We start from the raw sequence: 22,431 nt of genomic DNA on the forward strand, positions 1-22,431 counted from the left end.
CCTTAATCTGGAGATGGCTTTCACTCAGGTGCTGATTGACCCACAACTCATGTGGCTCCTACTAACTTCTCTCCTGCCCATTTAGCCCCTTCTGGTCTTATCCTCTGAACCTCACTGACCTCCTCACTGTCGCTTTTCCACCCCACACCCACCCGGTTGCTTCGCTCAGGAGGCATCTTTAATTTTGGAGGTGGGGCAGGGTGATGGAGGCAGAGAGCCCACCCCTATCATAATGTTTCTGCCAGATTTTGCCTTGCTCCAAGTCTTTACTTTTGGAAAACAACATCTAGAGTCCTTGGTGTTCTTTGGTGGCCCTGTCACATCCCTCCCTACTGAGCACTGAGTGATGGGGTGGTTTCATTAGGATCTACAGCACCACAGAAGCAAAGTAATCGATATTGATAGTAGCTGCCATTTAGAAGGTGCTCACCATGTGCCTGCACTGTGGGTGCATTTTCTATCAATGATCTACTTTAACCATCATAGTAACCAGGTGCCACGAGTATTTCTAACCTCCTCTGACAAGAGAGGATGCTACCTTAGATTGCACATAGCTAGTAGGTGGTAGGGATGAGACCCAGACTATGAATACAAAAGTCTAGCTTTTTTTGCTGCACCAATATAGCTTTCAATTGAATATGAGAGGGGGGGGAGAGAGAGAGAGAGATTTATGAAATAGAGGTGACATTAGCCTAGCCCAAGCTCCTCTAGATTGCTTTTTCTTTGCTGTTACTGAATCAAAGTAGTCTAAGCATGTGTAGAAAGTCTGAGTGCTTAGGAGCCTGATACTGGGCCAACTCACTGACTGTGCAAAACTTAACCTAGCAACATATGAGCACCCTGCATAGATGTGGATGCTCTGATTCTAGTGAATTAAAAAGATCAGATATTTGAATTTGGGAAGTTATTAGAGTAAAATATTGTAGCATTCTTCATGAGGGGATTAAAAAAGATCCCCTCAAGTGGTGACCGAGAAGGACTCAGTCTGCCATGGCTGGCTGTGAAGATGGGACCAAGGAGTGTAGGCAGCCATTAGAAGTTAGAAAAGCACAAAAGTTTCCCTGCCCAAACCTTGATTTTAGCCAACTGAGACCTGTGTCAGACTTCCGAACTACACCAGAATGATAGGGTTAATTTATATTGTTTAAGCTATCAACTTGGTGGTAATTTGTTACAGCAGTATTGAAAATTAATGCAATGTGGGAGCAGAAACTATGTCTGATTCATCTTTCTATTCCCTAGTCTCTGTAGAGTGATGAGTACATGTATGAGCTCAGTAAACATTTTCTGAAAGGAAAGAAGGAAGGGGGGAAAGAAGGAAGGAAGGGAGGAAGGAAGGAAGGAAGGAAGGAAGGAAGGAAGGAAGGAAGGAAGGAAGGAAGGAAGGAAAGAAGGAAGGAAAGGATTTGAGTTTGACCAAGAGTATTTCTTATAAGGCTCATTGGCATTCATTTGTTCCAAAATATTCTCTGAAGCTCCATGCACCCAGTACTTTGCCAAATACTAGTGGGGAGACATGGAGGGGTACAAGTATAGGACACTCCCTCAAGGAACTTCCAATCTAGCACATATATGAATCAGAGAGCAATCAGGTAGTAATTTGTGCATGCCACATACCTCCGAGGAGTAAGAGGAGGGAGAAGGGCATCCATTCCTCACTGGCTGTTGGCTGGAGGTTGCTCTCAGTTCCTTTCCATGTGGCTCCTCCAGAGGGTATCTTGACAACATGACAGCTGGATTCCCTCAGGGAAAGCCAGACAGAGAAAGTGAGAGAGCAAGAGGGAGAGAGAAAGAGTACTCAAGACAGAAATCAGTCTTTTTGGGGGTGCCTGGGTGGCTCAGTTGGTTAAGCGACTGCCGTTGGCTCAGGTCATGATCCTGGAGTCCTGGGATGGAGCCCCGCATCAGGCTCCCTGCTCAGCGGGGAGTCTGCTTCTCCCTCTCCCACTCCCCCCTCTTGTGCTCTCTCTCTCACTCTCTCAAATAAATAAATAAAATCTTAAAAAAAAAAAGAAATCAGTCTTTTTGTATCCTAATCTTAGAAGTGACCTTTCTTTACCTTTGCTACATTAATTCCTTAGGAGTGGGTCACTAGGTCGAGTCCATACTCCAGGGAAGTATTATACCAGGTGTGAATACCAGGAGGAGGTAGAGGTTGCCCACCACAGTTGGGCAGCCTTACTGGTCCCTTTTTTTCTCCAGACACGAGAAGAGAGAACTTCTCTGAAGGCCACAGGCACAGGAAGTAGACAGAACCCGTCCCCATTTCTCTGGGAGCCCCCTGTTCCACCACAGCGTATGTGTTCTGCTTTACAGTCCCCGTGACGCATTTAGGAGGGTACTAACTAGTGATGATTTTGCTCTGGCTGACAAAAATCTAGATTGGGCACAATCTCATAGCATCTCAGTCTAGGGACCTCCTAGGAAGCTGTACTCAAGGACAGGGGTTGGACAGGTAGGGAGTTACACATTTTCTTGAGCTGTTACTATTACATGGGAAAGAATATTGGCTAAAGAATAGAACTTATGTTTGAGTTCACACGGTAGGAATGAGTTTAGGCAGGTTACTTAAACTCTCTGAGTGTGTTTCCTCATCTACAAAATGGGCATCTACCTGGAGCGTAGTCACTTAATGTGCCTTGTAGTCACTCATGGGCTTTCGGACACACATCTTGAGAATTTCCCTAATTCCTAATTCCCTGAGAAACTTATTATCCCAGCTTTCCTCATGGTTCTGGTGCAGGCATGGGAAATAGGCTCTGCCAATGAAATAGTCAGATAGACATGCAGAATTCAAAGTATACTCATGAAGAAAAGGGCTTCAGGAAAAATGAGTTTCCTGGAGACTGGTGACTTTTGCTCACGGAGGCCACATTATTCTTGTCCCAGCCCAGCATCAGTGGGTACAGGCGCTGTGGCGTGTCATGGTGCGGTAGGTACCTTTGCCCAGGGAGACTGCACTGGGGTCACTGTTGGAGCTTTCTTGCAGTGTGGCTTGGACATGGTTCCCAGCTGCCCAGCTCCAGCTTGACCTTCTGGCCTGCCTGGAGCTTCAGTGAGCTATCTAATATCATAAATTAAATTCCACTTCTGTTTAAACCACCTAGAATGTACTGTTGTAGCAGCCGGGAGCATTGACTGATCCACTACCTCTCAGGGTATCTTGGGGATAAAATAAGATAGTGTATGTGAAGCACTTCACAAAGGGCTTTTTATATAGTAGGCACTAAGCAAATGGTATCTCTTAATGCTTATTTTATTACTATCCCTTTCCTTCAATGTCACTTGGGTACTTCATGAGTGGAAGTCAAATCTCAACCACATGTTTATACTTTAGACCAGGGACCTCAACACTGGGTGGCTTTGCCCCCAAGGGGTATTGGCCAATGTCTAGAGACATTTTTGGTTGTCACGACTGGGGGTTGAGTGCTATTGGCATTTAGTGGGTAGAGGCCAGGGATGCTGCTAAACATCCTACACAGGTCAGTTCCACACGAAGAATTATCTAGTCCACTATCCAGTTAGCAGAGCTCAAGGTCGAGAAACCCATCTGTAGACTCAGGAGCAGAGTAAAACCTGGCCATCATTCTCCACTCTGTCAGTAATAACCTATTAAGTTTAGCCAGCCCTGGTTCCGGTGTGGAAAATCTCTAGATCCAGGAGCACCAGAGTGTAAATTTAGTCCCACAATTTTGTGTCCCTGGAAAGCACTAGCAAGGTGATGAAAGGAGAACATGAAATGGTACAAGTTTTCATAAATGTATTCCCAGTGTCCTGGATTAAAGAATTAGAAAAATAAATAAATAAATTCAGAAATATCTCAATTTCTGCTTGATTGGCCAATGAAGTGGGGACTTTTTTTTTCCCCCTTTGTTCGATTTTACTGATGCTATTTTAATGGCTGGGCTTTTCTGTGTCAGAGAATCTAAGTATTTCCCTCACAACTATAAATCTCTATTATGCCCACATATAGCAATATAGAGTCTCTCTGTAGTTATGCACTTTTATTAGTGCACAGAAAATTGAAACATAAAACATCAAATAGGCCATTTCTTTTAACCCCAGATATGAGTTGAATTCATTGCCATATTGTTCCTCCAACTTTATAATGACTATGGCTTATTCCAAATGGAAAATGTGTCCAAGAGAAGAAGACAACTATAATGTAATACCAGTGATGGGCTTGTGACCCTCATCAGGTTTCTTCCTCAGCTTCCCCTTCTGAAAGGGTGAACCAGATGACCTCCAAGATCCTTCCTGATTTGTGGGGTTCTTAGGGATTGCCAAGCTCCCAGGGCTCTCCCTAGAGGGAAGCAGTGTTATGAGTTTGCTGGAGCATTTGCATGATCCAGCCTCAAATTCAAGGCCATGACCTTTTGTCTAGGAATAAGCCTCCACCTGGCAGGTGCTTCTCTGAAGGTCATGTGGGGCACACTGGTTGTTTTTTAGTTTGTGTGCCAAAGAAGAGCTTCTAGGAAATGGCAGTGTAATCTTGCATCCAGGTTTTATCTTTCCAGTTGGATTCTCAGACCCCCATCAAGGTTTCTGTCTTTTCAGCTAGGATTCTTATACCCTGGTCTGGTTTTAAAGTAATAGGTCACGATCTCCTTGAGAGGAGAAATGGTGTCTGATTCACCTTTGTGTGCTCCCATGCACAGAACCTTGTACATGTATATATAAATAGAAACAATTTTTTTGGAGTAATATTTATATTTTATTTATTTACACAACTTTTCTTTCAATAAACATTTTTATTGAAGCATAAAATGTAAAAAAGTGTATAAATCATAGGAGTACAGTTAGGTGAATACTCACAAAGTCCTCTATCCTTAAGCAACCACTAATATACTCTATGTCCCAGTAGATTTGACTATTATGGACATTTCATATAAATGGACTCATCCAGTATGTGATCTTTTATGACTAACTTCTTTCATTTAGCATAATGTTTTCAAGGATCATCCATATTGTAGCATGTATCATTACTTTATTCCTTTTACTTTTAATTCCTTTAGTTTATTGCTGAATTCATTGTATAGATATACCCCATTTCATTTATCCATTCGTTAGGTGGTGGACATTTTGATTCCTATGAATAGTGCTGCTATGAATACTCATGTAGAAGTTTTGAATGGTCGTACGTTTTTAATTCTCTTAGGTATATACCTGGGAGTGCAACTGCCGGATTTTATGATAACTCTCAAATTTAGTTTTTTGAGGAATGGCCAAACTGTTTATCAAAGCAGCTGCGCCATTTTACATTCCCAACAGCAATGTATGAGGGTTCCAATTTCTCCACATCTTCACCACGCTGGTTATCGTTCTTCTGATGCCAGCCATCTGTTATGGACCGAATGATGTCTCCCCCTGCCAAATTCATATATTGAAATCATAATCTCCAGTACCTCAGAATGTGACTGTATTTGGAGAGAGGGTCTTTAAAGAGGTCATTAAATAAAAATAAGGTCATAAGGGTGGGTCCTAATCCAATATGACTGGTTTTCTTATAAGAAGAGGGAATTTGGACACAGAGAGGTACAGAGGGAAGACCATGTGAAGACAGAAAGACGAAGGCCATCTACAAGCCCAGGAGAGAGGTCTTAGAAGAAACCAAGCATGTTGGCTCCTTGATCTGGGATTTGTAGTCTCTAGAATTGTGAGAAAATACATTTCTGTGTATAAGCCACCCAGTCAGGGGTCCTTTATTATGGTCCCTAGCAAACTGATACACCATCCTACAGGATGTGAAGTGGTATCTCATGTTTGTTTTTTTTTAAATTGATGTAAAATTAACATACAGTGTTATACTAGTTTCAGGTGTCCAACATACTGATTCAACAATTCCATACATTACTCAAGGCTCACCATGATATGTGTAGTCACCATCTGTCACCATATGTTATTACAATATTATTAACTGTATTCCCTGTGCTGTATTAGTCATCCCTATGACTGATTTATTTTATGACCGGAGGTTTGTCCATCTTAATCCCTTTTATCTCTTTCACCCACCTCCCCACCCTCCTTCCCTTGTGGCAACCACCAGTTTATTCTCTGTACTTAAGAGTCTGTTTTATTATTTTGTTTTGTTTCTTCCATTTGTTTTGTTTTTAAGATCCCACAGATAAGTGAAATTATACAGTGTTTGCTTTTCTTTGTCTGACTTATTTCATTTAGTATAATACTCTCTAGGTCCATACACTCATGGTTTTGATGTGCCTTAATGACTAATGACACCCGTCCTTGAGCTTTTTGGCCAGAACTTGTGGGTCTTTTTGAAGACATGTCTATTTGGAACTTTTGCCTATTTTAAAATTGGGCTATCTGTATTTTTATTATTGTGTAATAATTGTTTATATGCATTAGATACAAGACTCTTAACAGACATATGATTTGCAATGTTCCCCCATTCTGTGGACTGTATTTTCAGTTTTTTGATGGTATAGGATGCAAAAGTTTTACATTTTGATGTAGTCCAGTTTATCAATTTTTGTCTTTTCATTTGTACTTTTAGTTTTATATCAAAGAAACCAATGGCCAATTTTTTTTTTTTTTAAGATTTTATTTATTTGTCAGAGAGAGAGAGAGAGAGCAAGCATGAGCAGGGGTAAGGACAGAGGAAGAAGCAGACTCTCTGGATGCGGGCCTTGATCCTAGGACCCTGAGATCATGACCTGAGCCAAAGTCAGATGCTTAAGTGACTGAGCCACCCAGGTGTCCTGACCAACAGCCAATTTTACAAAGATTTACTCCTGAGTTTTATAGTTTTAACTCTTACATTTAGGTCTTGAGTCCACTTCGGGTTGAATTTTGTGTATAGTGTGTGTGGATATCCACCTGTTCCAGAATGATTTGTGAAATATTGGTTTAGTTTTGGAAGTTAAATTATTTTTGTAGTCTTATGGTAAGTATAGCTTTATGTGTGTGTGTGTCACTGGATATAAATTGCTAATATTTTGTTTAGAATTTTCCAACTTAAGTTTGACATGAGATGACCTGGTTTTCCTTTATTATAATTTCATTGTTAGTTTTTGATATCAAGGTTATGTTGGCTGCATGAAATGATTTGGGAAGTGTTTCCTCTTGCACTAACCTCTGAAAGAATTTGCATAAGGTTTTTTTATTTATTTACTCCTTAAGAGTTTGGAAAAATTCAATGAAACCATCTTGTCCTGAAATTTTCCCTTAAGATCTTTTTAAAAGAATGTTTTATCTATCTATCTATCTATCTATCTATCTATCTATCTATCTATCTATCATCTATCTACCTATTTTTATTATTTTTTAAATTTTTATTTAAATTCCAGTTAGTTAATATACAGTGTAATATTAGTTTCATGTGAACAATATAGATATAGTGATTCAACACTTCCATACAACACTCAGTACTCATCACAAGTGCACTCCTTAATCCTTATCACCTATTTCTCCCATCCCCTCACCCACTTCCCCTTTGGTCACCATCAGTTTATTCTCTATGTTTAAGAGTCTGTTTCTTGGTCTTCCTCTCTTCTCTTTCTTTTTCCATTTGTTTGTTTTGTTTCTTAAATTCCACATATGAGTGAAATCATATGATATTTGTCTTTCTCTGACTTATTTCACTTAGCATTATACTCTAGCTCTATCCATGTCATTGCAAATGGCAAGATTTCATTCTTTTTTATGGCTCAGTAATATTCCATTGATTATGTATATGTATATACCATATGTATACCACACACACACACACACACACACACACACACACCCCACATCTTCTTTATCCATTCATGAGTTGATGGACCCTTATCCATTACATTTTTTAATAGCTATAGGATCATTGAAATTTCCTATTTCAGCTTATATCAATGTGGCAAGTTGTGTTTTTCTAGGAATTTGTTCATTTTTTCTACATTTTCAAAACATTTTTGCGTAAAATTATTTAAAATATCTTTTTATTATCTTTAAAATTTCTGCACAAATTTCTGTAATGCTGTGCCCTTTTCCATTTCCATATTGGTAATTTGTGTCTTCTCTTTCTTCTGTTATTGATCAGTGTTGCCAAGGGTTTATCTGTTTTATTAGTTTTTTAAAAGAACCACCTTTTGGCATTGCTTATTTATTTTTTTTAAGTTTTATTTATTTAAGTAATCTCTACAACCAACATGGGCTCAAACTCATGACCCCGAGAGCAAGAGTCACCCACTCTTCTGCCTGAGCCAGCCAGGAGCCCCTGTTTATTTTTTCTATTCTTCTTTTGTTTTATATTTTATTAATTTTTGCTATTATTTTTATCCCCTATTATGTTTGGATTTAATTTTCTGTACTTTTTCTAACTTCTAGAGAGGAATGCTTCCATCACTGATTTTTAGTTTTGTGTTCTTTTCAATATATATAATTAAGGCTATAAATTGCAGCATCCCACAAGTGTTTATATTTTGTGGTTCTCATGATCACCTAATTCAAATTAATTTTGTAAGTTTTTTATGATTTATTCTTTGGCCCATGAATTTAGAAGTGTATCACTTAATTTCCAAGAATTTAGGGATTTTTCTCTCTATACTTTATTATTGATTTCTACTTCAACTTTCTAATTGTGGTGAGAAAATAGACACTAAATGGTTTTAATCTTTGAAATTGTTGGCTCTTGCTATATGACTTAGCATAAAGACAGTTTTAGTAAATATTCCATTGGCATTTGCAAGAAATGTGTATACTGTGGATATTGAGGACAGAGTTCTGTCAATTAGTTCATATATGTTGATTGTGTCATTTAACTATTTTGGCTGATTTTTCTGCCTGATAATCTGCTCTTAAAGCTCAGTCCTTATTTCTGTAATTTATTTTAAAAAATCATTATTTATGGTTTAAACTCCACAAATATTGTTATTTTGTTTAAAATACTATTTGTTTTATTTTTAAAAATGCTACTGTATTGTGTGTTGTTTTTGTTGCTTCTGTTTTGTGAAGTTGTATCTAATCTTAATTGCTGCAGGAGTTGTAACAAGAAGAGTATTGAGAAATGTGATACATTTATTCATAAGCACAATTATAAACAATTTCTGCTGGGGCACCTGGGTGGTGCAGTCAGTTAGACATCTGACTCTTGGTTTTGTCTCAGGTCATGATCTCAGGGTCCTGGGGTCCCGCCTGGGGTTGAGCCCCACCTCCAGCCCTGAGTGGAGCCCAGAGTCCAGTGGGGCCCCTGCATCATGTTGGGCTCTGCACTCAGTGGGGAGTCTGCTTCTCTCCCTCTGCCCCTCCACATGTGTGCTCTTTCTCTCTCTCTCTCAAATAAATAAGTAAATCTTAAAAAAAAATTAAAAAAATAAAAAATAAATAAAAACAACTCTGCTGATCCCCTGGAGTCTACCAGCTTTGGAATCTTTGATTTTGATTAGCAGTAGTGATACTAAAATAAATTCTTCCCAGGTTCTGCCTTGTTCTTCCTGCCACCATGAAACTACCATAGAACCTGAAATATACATTATTTTCACCATTCCTTTGGAAACTTCCATCTTATAGCATTTTCTTCCTGGTCAGATTTTGGGAGCACAATGATTCATTTTTACAGAGAAGGCCTAAATTTAATTTGAAGGTAGAGGAGAAAACAAGATTGTGTTATCTTATTGATCATTTCCCCCAAATCACACATTTGAACTCCTTATTTAACAAAGGATCATTTTCCTGATTTGTGAATGGGTTTACTTGAAAAGTTTTATGAAGATACAGATTTAATCCACTTCGTTATCATTTTAACAAATTACCACATGGATATAAAATAGTTACATGGAGATAGATATACAATACAGGGTAGTAATGTTTTGAATACTGAAGATACGGTGTCCCAGGAAATCGAGACCATCTGGCTGTTGTAAGCCTGGAAACTGCCCCCTAGAATGCATGTTGTCAGAACAAAGGTATACCCTCAGGTTGCACCATGGCATTTTACTGTGTATCAGCATCTGATGTGGACAGTAAAGACACGAGTACACTCACAGTGAAAAAGGTAATAAACTGAAGGAGCTATCTGAGCAGTATTTGTGCCTGGCAGTAATGGCAAACATTATTGCTGTCAAGTTACTGGGGGAAAAGCCACTTCTGCAGAGTTAGATCCTTTATTCCTCTCCAGTGGTAACACACTGTAGTGGAAAGAGGACTGATTTAGTGGTCAGAGATCGGGGTCCCAATTCAGATTCTCCTGCTCACCTGCTCTGTGATCTTCAGCCAATCTCTTCTCCTCCAGGTGTTAGTTCCTCATCTCTAAAAACCAGGAGCTGCCCAAAATGCAAGCTCAGGCCAAGCTAGCTGAGAATCTACACATTAAAGAGATAGCAAAGATGTGGGAGGGAGTCCCTAGGACTAAAATGTCTGAGTACTTTTCATTCCGATGAATGTATGTTTCATTCCAGTGTTATCAGTGTAGTTGAAAACAGATGACATTTTTAACATGGTTTGCCATATTTCAGTCAAATTGTTGGTCTCCAAAAAGTGAGCTATCTTTATTCCTGTGTCAAAGTGAAGGATCCTCGGCTGCTGTCAAGTGGGCACCAGTGGGGGCCCCTACTTTCAGTCGTGTGGCTCTGGACCATTGCACCTGTTCACATTGCTCACATTAATGAGCAAGGCTGATGAATCAGGCTGGCAGTGGCAGATCAGGGAAGACTGTGTAGACCAAAGAAACATATTCACATCTTGCATCACTTCCTGAAAAACAGAGAGGGGAGTGCATGTTTACAAATACCTCCTGCAGATAGGGAAGAATACTGTATCCATCAGAGGGTTTCTGCTGTCCCTCTTGATAGAACTTTCCCACAAGCCTAGTTGAATTTCCACATTGGATCTACAGGTAAGAAGGAGGGGGGGATTGTGTATGTGCATGGGAGTGGGGCAGAGGACGTTGGTAAAGGAGCATTAAGCTGGCGAGGCCTGGACACTGTCAGAGCAAGCCATATCCCACAGAGACAACACTGAAGATTGGCTTGCCAAGGTTAAGATGACACATTCCAGGAAACTGGCCAGGGTGGGCTGCATGCAGCTGGACCTAATCCCTATTAGTTTTGAGCAAAAATGCTTCCTCCTCTACTCTGCCCTCCATCACCCTCCCCTTCTTTCCTCTTGATCAGAGGAGGTGGCTGAGCTGAGTGGGGACATCCAGACAGGGGGGCTGGGAGCCTCTCATCCTGTCACGTTACATACTCTCTTGGTCCCACATGAAGACAGCCTGGCAACCCTGTGGATACAAGTTTTGCCAAATAAATGGGTCTTTGAGTGAATTTAAAAAGACACCTTTTTTGGGCTTAAGAGGGGCCATTTGTGATTTGAGCTCCCTGCCTCTCAGGTGGACACCCTTGTGCGGGGCTCTGTTGGAGATACTGCCGCAGCCCCGTGGCCTTGGGTTTTGTTTCCAGTTTGGGCAATTCCTATGGCACAGTCTGCTCCCCCTTTGTCATCATGGAGCACTTCCTTTCTGCCCTGCTTGGGCATGTGCACTCATGCTCTGATGTACACACCCACCAAAAAAGTGCCAAGGATCTGGCTAATTCGGTGCATTGTGTTTTGTTTTGCTTTTGGTTAGGGCAGGAGTGATGATTGACATTTTTTTTTTTCTTCTGCTGAGAGGATTTTATAAAATTCCATTTGTTTTTTTTTTTATTTTTTTTTCGAAGATTTTATTTATTTATTTGAGAGAGAGAGAGAGAGAGAGAGAGAGAGAGAGAGAGAGCATGAGCAGCAGGGAGGGGCAGAGGAAGAGGGAGAAGCAAACTCCCTGCTGAGCAGGTAGCCCGATGTGGGGCTCGATCCCAGGACCCTGGGATCATGACCTGAGCCGAAGGCAGATGCTTAACTGACTCAGCCACCCAGATGCCCCAAAATTCCATTTGTTTTTAGCTTATCGGATGGGATTGGTGGGGAAAAGGAAAATATTTGCCAGCCTGTGTAGGGAAAATTTCTACAGACGGTTGTTAGGATTATGTCCCTTTGGAAAGCATTAAAAGTTATAGCTGCTTATGTTTACAGTTATATTCCAAATGTGTTTTGGTTTAGAATTTATAATACATTAGAGATAATTTTATGGTGGTTCCTAAGTCTTGATCAGAGGAATGCTTTCCTCTGTAGTATGACTAGAAGCAAATGGTCTCCTGAGGTAAGAAAAAGCAGGTGAGCCAGTACTGATCAAATCCTCCTTTTCTGGCTGAGGCTTCAAAGAAGCTGATGTAGCAAGAGACATTGATTGATGTAGGAACAGGGAGTGGGGGCAGGAACATGGTGAGAGGCTAAGGCAGGGCTCCACTTGTTCATGGGACAATGGGGGACACAAGTGGCCCCCTCATGGCTTCACTTGAGGAACTAGCAGCCTAAAATATGGTCGAACATAGAAGCCATCTAATCACAGTTCAGGGAGTTATGACTGTCACCTCCATCTTTGATGCACGAGGGGAGCAATGCTCAGACCACAAACATGTCCTTCAACCCAGGGTCCAGGATGGGTGAATAAAAGAGTGGGCAATTGGTAAAAACTTCTGTCTTTTCTCTTTTTGTACATGGTATCCAATTATTTTTTTTTGACCTCTGAAAAAATTTTTTGAAGTGCCTATTGTTGAGATTGTTCAATTGTACTAAGCCACGAAGTGAGGCTGGAGGAGTCAGACAAGCTGGTCTTCAGATCCTCAAGCTAGTAATAAAGCCATTTTGCTCTACAAATTGGGATATACACCAAAGCCACTCTGTTTTTTCGCTCCCTAATGACTAGAAATGTGTAAGCTCCCCATACGAAAAAAAGCACATCTCAATATGATGCCTGTGATTAATGGTGATACGGGTGATGATCTGGCTTGAGGAAAATAAAGAAATAGAACCTGTTAAACCTTAGATTTATGAAGTACTCAGATCCCTTGTTTACGCCTAAGCAACTTGACAGATACCCTGCTGTATATATGGGCTATGTCATAGATCTCTGTCTAATGAGCATTCAAGGGAACCACTAATCTAAGCCTGGGAATGTCTACAAAGGCTGATTCTCACCGCTCTGAGAAATGTTCAGGGACCTTGGGGTCAAATATCATACTGAGATGAAATAAAATTGTCGTCATTCTGTTTTCTGCAGTAGCTGTATTCTGGCTCTTCATAAGAAGGCTGTCATTTATGACATTGGCCAGAATGCCTGAGTTTGTGTAGCACATGGTGGGGCTACATGCAGTAGGTAGTCAATATGTTGTCATTTGCTGTTGTAGTTCTCTTTTGAGTGGAAGGAAAGAAATTGTTTTGAAATTGATGGCATGTGTGGGAGCTCCTGGCATAATCTACCTTCTGAAAGTTTTCCTGACAAGTTGCAACTGTTTAATTTTGTTCACTAAAGGCTTCTGACAAGTTGCCATGATGAGGTAGACGTAATCTAACATTATGTTTGTATAACATGTTGCTTTATAGTTTAAATACATATTATTTTATTTGATCTAATTCTGAAAACAATCCTATGAAAGAGTTGTTATTAACTCCATCTTATAGATGAGAAAATCAGGGAGATGAAAGGGTTAACCCAAGCATCAAATAAGGACTTTTTTTTTTTTTTTTAAACTTATCTTGTGCTCTTTCTGCCTCACTGCTATTAGGAACTGTAAAGTTACCCATAATTCTCTTGTGCTTTCAACACTCCCTGATCACAACCCCGTTGAGGGGTGGAATAGACCTTGGACTCTTGGTTTGAGATTTTTGCTACCTATATTGACTCCGTCTTCCTCTTTCCTTCTGGGCTTATTTCTGCATTTTGGATCTACTGAACTCATTCCCCTGCTACATGGTCCCATTCTTCAGTCAGAGCCCTGGTCTTTACTCAATCCCAAGGGTCTATCTGGAAATTTGATTCTAGATTCCAGCGGTATGACCTGTTCTTTCCCTGCTATTTTCTCACTATTCTGGGCCCGATAGACACCTAGTTCATGTAGCCAATTACTGGGAGCACAGCCATTGGTGTTTACAAACTTCGGACTTTGTGCTTAGCTGATAAGTACAAAGAGCTATCGCTCTCTCTAAAATGGTTCTTCCCATTTCAAGAAAACCCAGGAATGTCGAGCATAAATGTTATCAGTTAGAAGCCATTATGTCCTGTCCGAAAAGCTCAGTCTATCCACTGTCTCCAGCTGTCCTGGCAGTCAGAACACGTACAGCAAATGCCTTCCCTTCCCAGACTCAGGGACAGGGGAATCTGCATGGCAGATCCACAGATGGCAAGGGAGATCCAGTGATGTGATTTTGGGGAAACTGATTTGTAAGCATTCCAGTGAGAATGGCTTCCCTTCTGAATGGCTATTTTGGAACCTGTTTCTGTGAAACAAGAATGTGTTCCATTAAATGTCATCCTGATTCACAGAGTGATCTCTAGTCCCCCAGCCAAACTACTTAGAAGAAAACGAGGCGACTAAGTGGCTTCTAGAAAGGAGACAGGTTTGAGCCTAGACTTTGCTATTTTTCCACGTGTAAAAAGAAATCTAAAAGAAGGTCTATTGGTGACTTTACAATTAAATTTTGATTTTTCTTGGTGAAAAACAAAAGCATATCTCCTGTTGATATACTATCAAGAAATGTTAACAATGTACCCACACAGCAATGCAGACTGAAGAAACATGGATGCCCTCCCCTTCTTAGAGATCTCTCTATTTGTAAGAGCCTGAGAACCTGCCAGATGTCTGGGGGCGGGGTGGGGCAGAGAATTAGATACTCTCCTGGCCACTTACCCTGTCTGAGCAGGAACATTCTGGGAATATAGAGACCTGGTTCTAGTGCTGGCTTTCTAAAAGTGGGTGAGTCCCCAATTCTTTTGGAACCTTGATGTCCTCATCTGTAAAATGACAGGTGAGGGAAATTGGAACAGAAGATATTTATGGCTTCTTCCTGCTCTAAACTTTGACAGTTTTCTGTGTTTCCTTCCCTCCTTTCCAGGAAAGCATAACTTTCTGTATTCAGAGGTCAACGCTCTTATCTCTCACCCCTCTCTGTCAAGGGAGTTGGGTAGTTTCTCTCCACCAAAGCACCCGCTAAGTAAACACATGGTTGGCCAGATCCACCTGGCATCAGATAATTTCAGATATAAAAATGTAGCTTCTCTGGGTCCTAAAAAGAGAGCTATTAAGACCAACCGTATAGCTTTAATAAACTGCTTTGTGTTTGGTACCCTCAAAAAAAAAAAAAAAAAAAAAAAAAGCCCAACCATCCAGCTTGAGAAGGACTCACTCAGGATGCTACAGATCCCATTCTAACTAGATTTGCTGAATATTTAATTGAATTATTTCACTTATTATGGATGTCTGACATTTCACCTCTAAGTGAACTGTAGAAGATTGAGTGGAGTACAAGTTTGTTCTTTCTCATCTCTAAGGAATTATTGTCTGGCTTTCAGCCAAGAGAGGCTGACCACACTTATTTCACCCTCCCTGCTGCTTGTTTGGATGACTCCTTCATTGTCCCCAGTGATCTCCTGGAATGAACCAGCTCTGTGGGGTCTCTGCTCCCATCAAGCAAGTGGCAGGGACTTGCAGACTCCTGCTGGCAGATAAGATTGCCACCATGGTCTCTAGGGCTCCTGGTTCTTGTAAGCTATCCACGTCTATCTCCCCTTCCACCTACTTTGCTCCTTCTCCTGCTCTCTGCACACTGGGTGCACCAGCCCATCCCCCAGTGCTTCTGCAGAGCCTCCTCGCAACTCTCTCTCCTTTCTTCACTCCCTCCTTACCTCCCTTCCTTGCTCCCTTCCTCTTTCCATCCCTCTCTCACTAGCCCCCCCACTTTTCCTATCCCACCCCTTCCTCTGTCTTTCACCGCTCACAGCCACACCCAGATAGCAAGACTGCAGACACGTCCTCTGGAGTAGACTTCATCATTGTTGGTGTGTGTGCAATGACGGAGTTTTTCTCCCCCTTTGGAAAAGAAAAAGCTGATTTCAGAAAGACCAGCACAGCAGGGGTACTTTTCTCTTTGGCACAATTCTGATGACAAGATCAAAGCCAGCCAAGTGACTCCTTTAGTCAAGAGTCGGTACAAGAAACAGAGGGCACACTTGAAGGAGTAATTGAAGGGCAGTTAGTAACTAGCCTATTTGTAAAGGAGTGAGCAGTGCCCAGAATGCTAATGAAGGATGCTGACACCGAGGAACTAGCAGCAGTGGGAAGACATTACCACCTTCCCTCCCAGGGGCAAAGTGGAGACAAGAACTGAAACCACAGGTGGGGCCACCTGACGGGAGCTGTGGCTGTAGGGAGGCAGTAGGGAAGTAAATACCCTCAACTCCCTCTGCTTCTACCTCTGACAGCCTGCTGGCAGTTCTCCCTTCATGGCTGAACCCAACAGGAAGCCAGAAGGCAAGGAGGTCCAGAGACGCATCTTGGAATTTGGCTTCCTGGGGGTGGAAGAGGATGGAAAATAGGCCTGGGGGTGCAAACAGGGACCATCTTGTATAGTCACTTTTGTTTTTAAAATTTTGCTTCTCATTTCATTTACTTAGATATTTGATACTTTGCTGTATCCAACATTTCTGAAAACCAATCAATAGGAAGTCTAAAGAGGACCTTCTCTTTCTTTTTTTTTTTTAAACTTTTTTCTTTTTTTTTTAATAGATTTTATTTATTTATTTGAGAGAGACAGAGAGAAAGGAGAGCACAGAGGGAGAGTGAGACGGAGAAGCAGACTCCCCACTGAGCAGAGAGCCTGACGTGGGACTCAATCCCAGGATCCTGAGATCATGACCTAAGCTGAAGGCAGACATTTAACCGACTCAGCCACCCAGGTGCCCTCTATTTTTTTTTTTTTTTTTAATCTGGCATGTCTTCTGCAAAATCATTTATTCAATAGTCTTATATTTAAAGAGCACTTTTCTGGAGAAACCGAGAAAAGAGAAGTATATATCTATTACCAAGGTTTTAAACAAATTTCTACCCTGTGATCCAGCAATTGCACTACTAGGTATTTACCCAAAGGATACAAAAATGCAAATTTGAAGGGGTGCATGCACCCTGATATTTATAGTAGCATTATCAACAATAGCCAAACCATGGAGAGAGCCCAAATGTCCATCGACTGATGAATGGATAAAAAAGATGTGGTATACACACACACACACACACACATTTACACACAGTGGAATATTAAGCCATCAAAAAGAATGAAATCTTGCCATTTGCAATGACATGGATGGAGCTAGAGTGTATTATGCTAAGTGAAATAAGTCAGTCAGAGAAAGACAAACACCATATGATCTCACTCATATGTGGAGTTTAAAAAAGAAAACAGGTGAGCAAATGGGAAGGGGGAAAAGAAAAAAAAGGAGAGAGGGAAACAAGCCATAAACGACTCTTAAGGACAGAAAACAAACGGAAGGCTGATGGAGGGATGTGGGTGGGGGATGGGCTAGAGGGGTGATGGGGATTAAGGAGGGCACTTGTGATGAGCACTGGGTGTTGTAAGCAAGTGATGAATCACTGAATTCTACTCCAGAAACCAGTATTGCACAGTATGGTAAATAAAAAAATTTAAATAAAATAAAAAATAAATTTCTACCTGTGCACTGAGAACACTATTAACAATGATTTACTATGCCTACTACACTGGTTGATTGGAATTAGGTTTTATAAAATGCCTTGAGCTTCTTGGAGAAATTTCTTCTTTAATGCAAAGTCCTATGTGTGCAATGAAATAATAACATGCAGTATCTATAATTTCAGAGCATATGCTTATTGTTACAATTATACATCTCAGACATTTCTATCCCGGGATTCTCTCTGGCCAGAAGGGTGCAAAATCGTTCAGCTGAATAAGTATCAGGAATGACTACCCATCATCAAGGTAAAACAGCCTTGCCTGTGGGGTATTTCTCCCAAATCTTTTCTCTCCTGCTTTCTCCGTTGCTCTCCACACCTCCTGCCTCCCTCTGCTATTCCTCTCCTTTCTAGATAGAAAGACAAACTTTTGATAACAAGAGCATTAGTGTACAAATTCAAGCATCCTAGATATATGAATCTTAATACTTTTTGAACTAGTTTAAATAAATAAATTTCATTATAACTGGAATAAATTAATTTTCAACTGGTATAGATTAATTTTCATATTGGTGATTTTGATGACTTCATATCGTTAGATTTGTTCAATTTGTTTATAAGTTTGTCATGGTTTTTCTTGTTGTGTTGTGTTGTTGTTTGACTTTGCTTCCCTCACTCTTCCTTTTTCTTGATGACCTTCTTTATTTGCCTGGCGGTTTCATGTTGGCTTGTGGTTTGTCCCCAGTCCTCTCACTTTTAGTGTAAAACCACTTCTAGTTAAAATGGCATTTTGAGGATCTTTTTTTTTCCCCCAGTTTTTTTTTTATTATTATGTTATGTTAATCACCATACATTACATCATTAGTTTTTGATGTAGTGTTCCAGGATTATTTGTGTATAACACCCAGTGCTCCATGCAGAACGTGCCCTCTTTAATACCCATCACCAGGACAACCCATCCTCCCACCTCCTCCCCTCTAGAACCCTCAGTTTGTTTTTCAGAGTCCATAGTCTCTCATGGTTCGTCTCCCCCTCTGATTTCCACCCTTCATTCTTCCCTTCCTGCTATCTTCTTCTTCTTCTTCTTTTTTTTTTTTTAACATATATTGTATTATTTGTTTCAGAGGTACAGATCTGTGATTCAACAGTCTTGCATAATTCACAGCACTCAACATAGCACATACCCTCCCCAATGTCTGTCACCCAGCCACACCATCCCTCCCAACCCCTGCCACTCCAGCAACCCTGTTTGTTTCCTGAGATTAAGAATTCTTCATATCATGAGGTCATATGATACATGTCTTTCTCTGATTGACTTATTTCACTCAGCATAATACACTCTAGTTCTATCCACGTCATTGCAAATGGCAAGATTTCATTCCTTTTGATGGCTGCATACTATTCCATTGTATATATATATATACCACTTCTTCTTTATCCATTTATCTGTCGATGGACATCTTGGCTCTTTCCACAGTTTGGCTATTGTGGACACTGCTGCTATAAACATCGGGGTGCATGTACCCCTTCGGATCCCTACATTTGTATCTTTGGGGTAAATACCCAGTAGTGCAATTGCTGGATTGTATGGTAGCTCTATTTTCAACTTTTTGAGGAACTTCCATACTGTTTTCCAGAGTGGCTGCACCAGCTTGCATTCCCACCAACAGTATAGGAGGGTTCCCCTTTCTCCTCCAACATCTATCATTTCCCGACTTGTTAATTTTAGCCATTCTGACTGGTGTGAGGTGATATCTCATTGAGGTTTTGATCTGGATTTCCCTGATGCCGAGCGATGTTGAGCACTTTTTCATGTATCTTTTGGCCATTTGGATGTCTTCTTTGGAAAAATATCTGTTCATATCTTCTGCCCATTTCTTGATTGGATCATTTGTTCTTTGGGTGTTGAGTTTAAGCAGTTCTTTATAACTTTTGGATACTAGACCTTTATCTGATATGTCATTTGCAAATATCTTCTCCCATTCTGTCCATTGTCTTTTGGTTTTGTGGACTGTTTCTTTTGCTGTGCAAAAGCTTTTTATCTTGATGAATTCCCAATAGTTCATTTTTGCCCTTGCTTCCCTTGCCTTTGACGATGTTTCTAGGAAGAAGTTTCTGTGGCTGAGGTCGAAGAGATTGTTGCCTGTGTTCTCCTTTAGGATTTTGATGGACTCCTGTCTCACATTGAGGTCTTTCAACCATTTGGAGTCAATTTTTGTGTGTGGTGTAAGGAAATGGTCCAGTCTCATTCTGCATGTGGCTATCCAATTTTCCCAACACCATTTGTTGAAGAGACTGTCTTTTTTCCATTGGACATTCTTTCCTGCTTTGTTGAAGATTAATTGACCATAGAGTTGAAGGTCCATTTCTGGGTTCTCTATTCTGTTCCATTGATCTATGTGTCTGTTTTTGTGCCAGTACCATACTGTCTTAATGATGACAGCTTTGTAATAGAGCTTGAAGTCCGGAATTGTGATGCTGCCAGCTTTGCTTTTCTTTTTCAACATTCCTCTGGCTATTCGGGGTCTTTTCTGGTTCCACACAAATTTTAGGATTATTTGTTCAATTTCTTTGAAAAAAGTAATGGTATTTTGATGGGGATTGCATTCAATGTGTAGATTGCTCTAGGTAGCATTGACATCTTCACGATATTTGTTCTTCCAATCCTTAAGCATGGAACGTTTTTCCACTTCTTTGTGTCTTCCTCAATTTCTTTCATGAGTATTATATAGTTTTCTGAGTACAGATTCTTTGCCTCTTCGGTTAGATTTATTGCTAGGTATCCTATGGGTTTTGGGTGCAATTGTAAATGGGATCGACTCCTTAATCTCTCTTTCTTCTGTCTTGTTGGTGTATAGGAATGCCACTGATTTCTGTGCATTGATTTTATATCCTGCCACTTTACTGTATTCCTGTATGAGTTCTAGCAGTTTTGAGGTGGAGTCTTTTGGGTTTTCCACATGAAGTATCATATCATCTGCAAAGAGTGAGAGTTTGACTTCTTCTTTGCTGATTTGGATGCCTTTTATTTCTTTTTGTTGTCTGATTGCTGTGGCTAGGACTTCTAATACTATGTTGAATAGCAGTGGTGATAGTGGACATCCCTGCCGCATTCCTGACCTTAGGGGGAACGCCTTCAGTTTTCCCCATTGAGAATGATATTCGCTGTGGGTTTTTCATAGATGGCTTTTATGATAATGAGGTATGTACCCTATATCCTTATACTCGGAAGAGTTTTGATCAAGAAACGATGCTGTACTTTGTCAAAAGCTTTTTCTGCATCTACTGAGAGGATCATATGGTTCTTGTTCTTTCTTTTATTAATGTATTGTATCACATTGATTGATTTGTGGATGTTGAACCAACCTTGCAGCCCAGGGATAAATCCCACTTGGTCGTGGTGAATAATCCTTCTAATGTACTGTTGGATCCTACTGGCTAGTATTTTGGTGAGAATTTTTGCATCCGTGTTCATCAAGGATATTGGTCTATAATTCTCCTTTTTGATGGAGTCTTTGTCTGGTTTGGGGATCAAGGTAACAGTGATCTCATAAAACAAGTTTGGAAGTTTCCTTCCATTTCTATTTTTTGGAATAGTTTCAGAAGAATAGGTATTAATTCTTCTTGAAATGTTTGGTAGAATTCCCCTGGGAAGCCATCTGGCCCTGGGCTTTTGTTTTTTGGGAGATTTTTGATGACTGCTTCAATTTCCTTAGTGGTTATAGGTCTGTTCAGGTTTTCTATTCCTTCCTGGCTCAGTTTTGGTAGTTGATACATCTCTAGGAATGCATCTATTTCTTCCAGATTATCTAATTTGCTGCCATAGAGTTGCTCATCATATGTTCTTATAATTGTTTGTATTTCTTTGGTGTTGGTTGTGATCTCTCCTCTTTCATTCATGATTTTGTTGATTTGGGTCATTTCTCTTTTCTTTTTGATAAGTCTGGCCAGGGGTTTATCAATCTTATTAATTCTTTCAAAGAACCAACTCCTAGTTTCATTGATCTGTTCTACCGTTCTTTTGGTTTCTATTTCATTGATTTCTGCTCTGATCTTTATTAATCTCTTCTCCTGCTGGGTTTAGGCTGTATTTGCTGTTCTTTCTCCAGCTCCTTTAGGTGTAGGGTAAAGTTGTGTATTTGAGACCTTTCTTGTTTCTTGAGAAAGGCTTGTATTGCTATATACTTTCCTCTTAGGACTGCCTTTGCTTCATCCCAAAGATTTTGAACAGTTGTGTTTTCATTTTCATTGGTTTCCATGGATTTTTAAAATTCTTCTTTAATTTCCTGGTTGACCCATTCATTCTTTAGTAGGATGCTCTTTAGTCTCCATGTATTTGAGTTGTTTCCGACTTTCCTCTTGTGATTGAGTTCTAGTTTCAAAGCATTGTGGTCTGAAAATAGGCAGGGAATGATCCCAATCTTTTGGTACTGGTTGAGACCTGATTTGTGACCTAGGATGTGATCTATTCTGGAGAATGTTCCATGGGCCCTAGAGAGGAATGTGTATTCCATTGCTTTGGGATGGAATGTTCTGAATATATCTGTGAAGTCCATTTGGTCCAGTGTGTCACTTAAAGTCTTTATTTCCTTGTTGATCATTTGCTTAGATGATCTGTCCATTTTAGTGAGGGGGGGTGTTAAATTCCCCCACTATTCTCGTATTGTTGTTGATGTGTTTCTTTGCTTTTGTTTTTAATTGGCTTATATAATTGGTTGCTCCCATGTTAGGGGCATAGATATTTACAATTGTTAGATCTTCTTGTTGGATAGATCCTTTAAGTAGGATATAGTGTCCTTCCTCATCTCTTATTACAGTCTTTGGTTTAAAATCTAATTTGTCTGATATAAGGATTGCCACCCCAGCTTTCTTTTGGTGTCCATTAGCATGGTAAATGGTTTTCCACCCCTTCACTTTCAATCTG

At 40.3% G+C, this 22,431-nt stretch overlaps 1 long non-coding RNA gene across 1 annotated transcript in view; it reads left to right on the forward strand.

Annotated features, from left to right (window-relative positions):
- Positions 1 to 17,710: 17,710 nt before the first annotated feature.
- Positions 17,711 to 22,431, forward strand: part of LOC123850842 (uncharacterized) — a 59,336-nt gene continuing 54,615 nt past the window's right edge. The window contains exon 1 of the long non-coding RNA XR_010405440.1: positions 17,711 to 17,814. This is a non-coding gene — a long non-coding RNA (uncharacterized LOC123850842). The remainder of the gene's footprint in view (positions 17,815 to 22,431) is intronic.

The sequence above is a fragment of the Mirounga angustirostris genome, unplaced genomic scaffold (assembly GCF_029215605.1).
Source record: "Mirounga angustirostris isolate CCGP_5_RB_7025 unplaced genomic scaffold, mMirAng1.0.hap1 SCAF_10, whole genome shotgun sequence".
Classification (NCBI taxonomy): Eukaryota; Metazoa; Chordata; class Mammalia; order Carnivora; family Phocidae; genus Mirounga; species Mirounga angustirostris.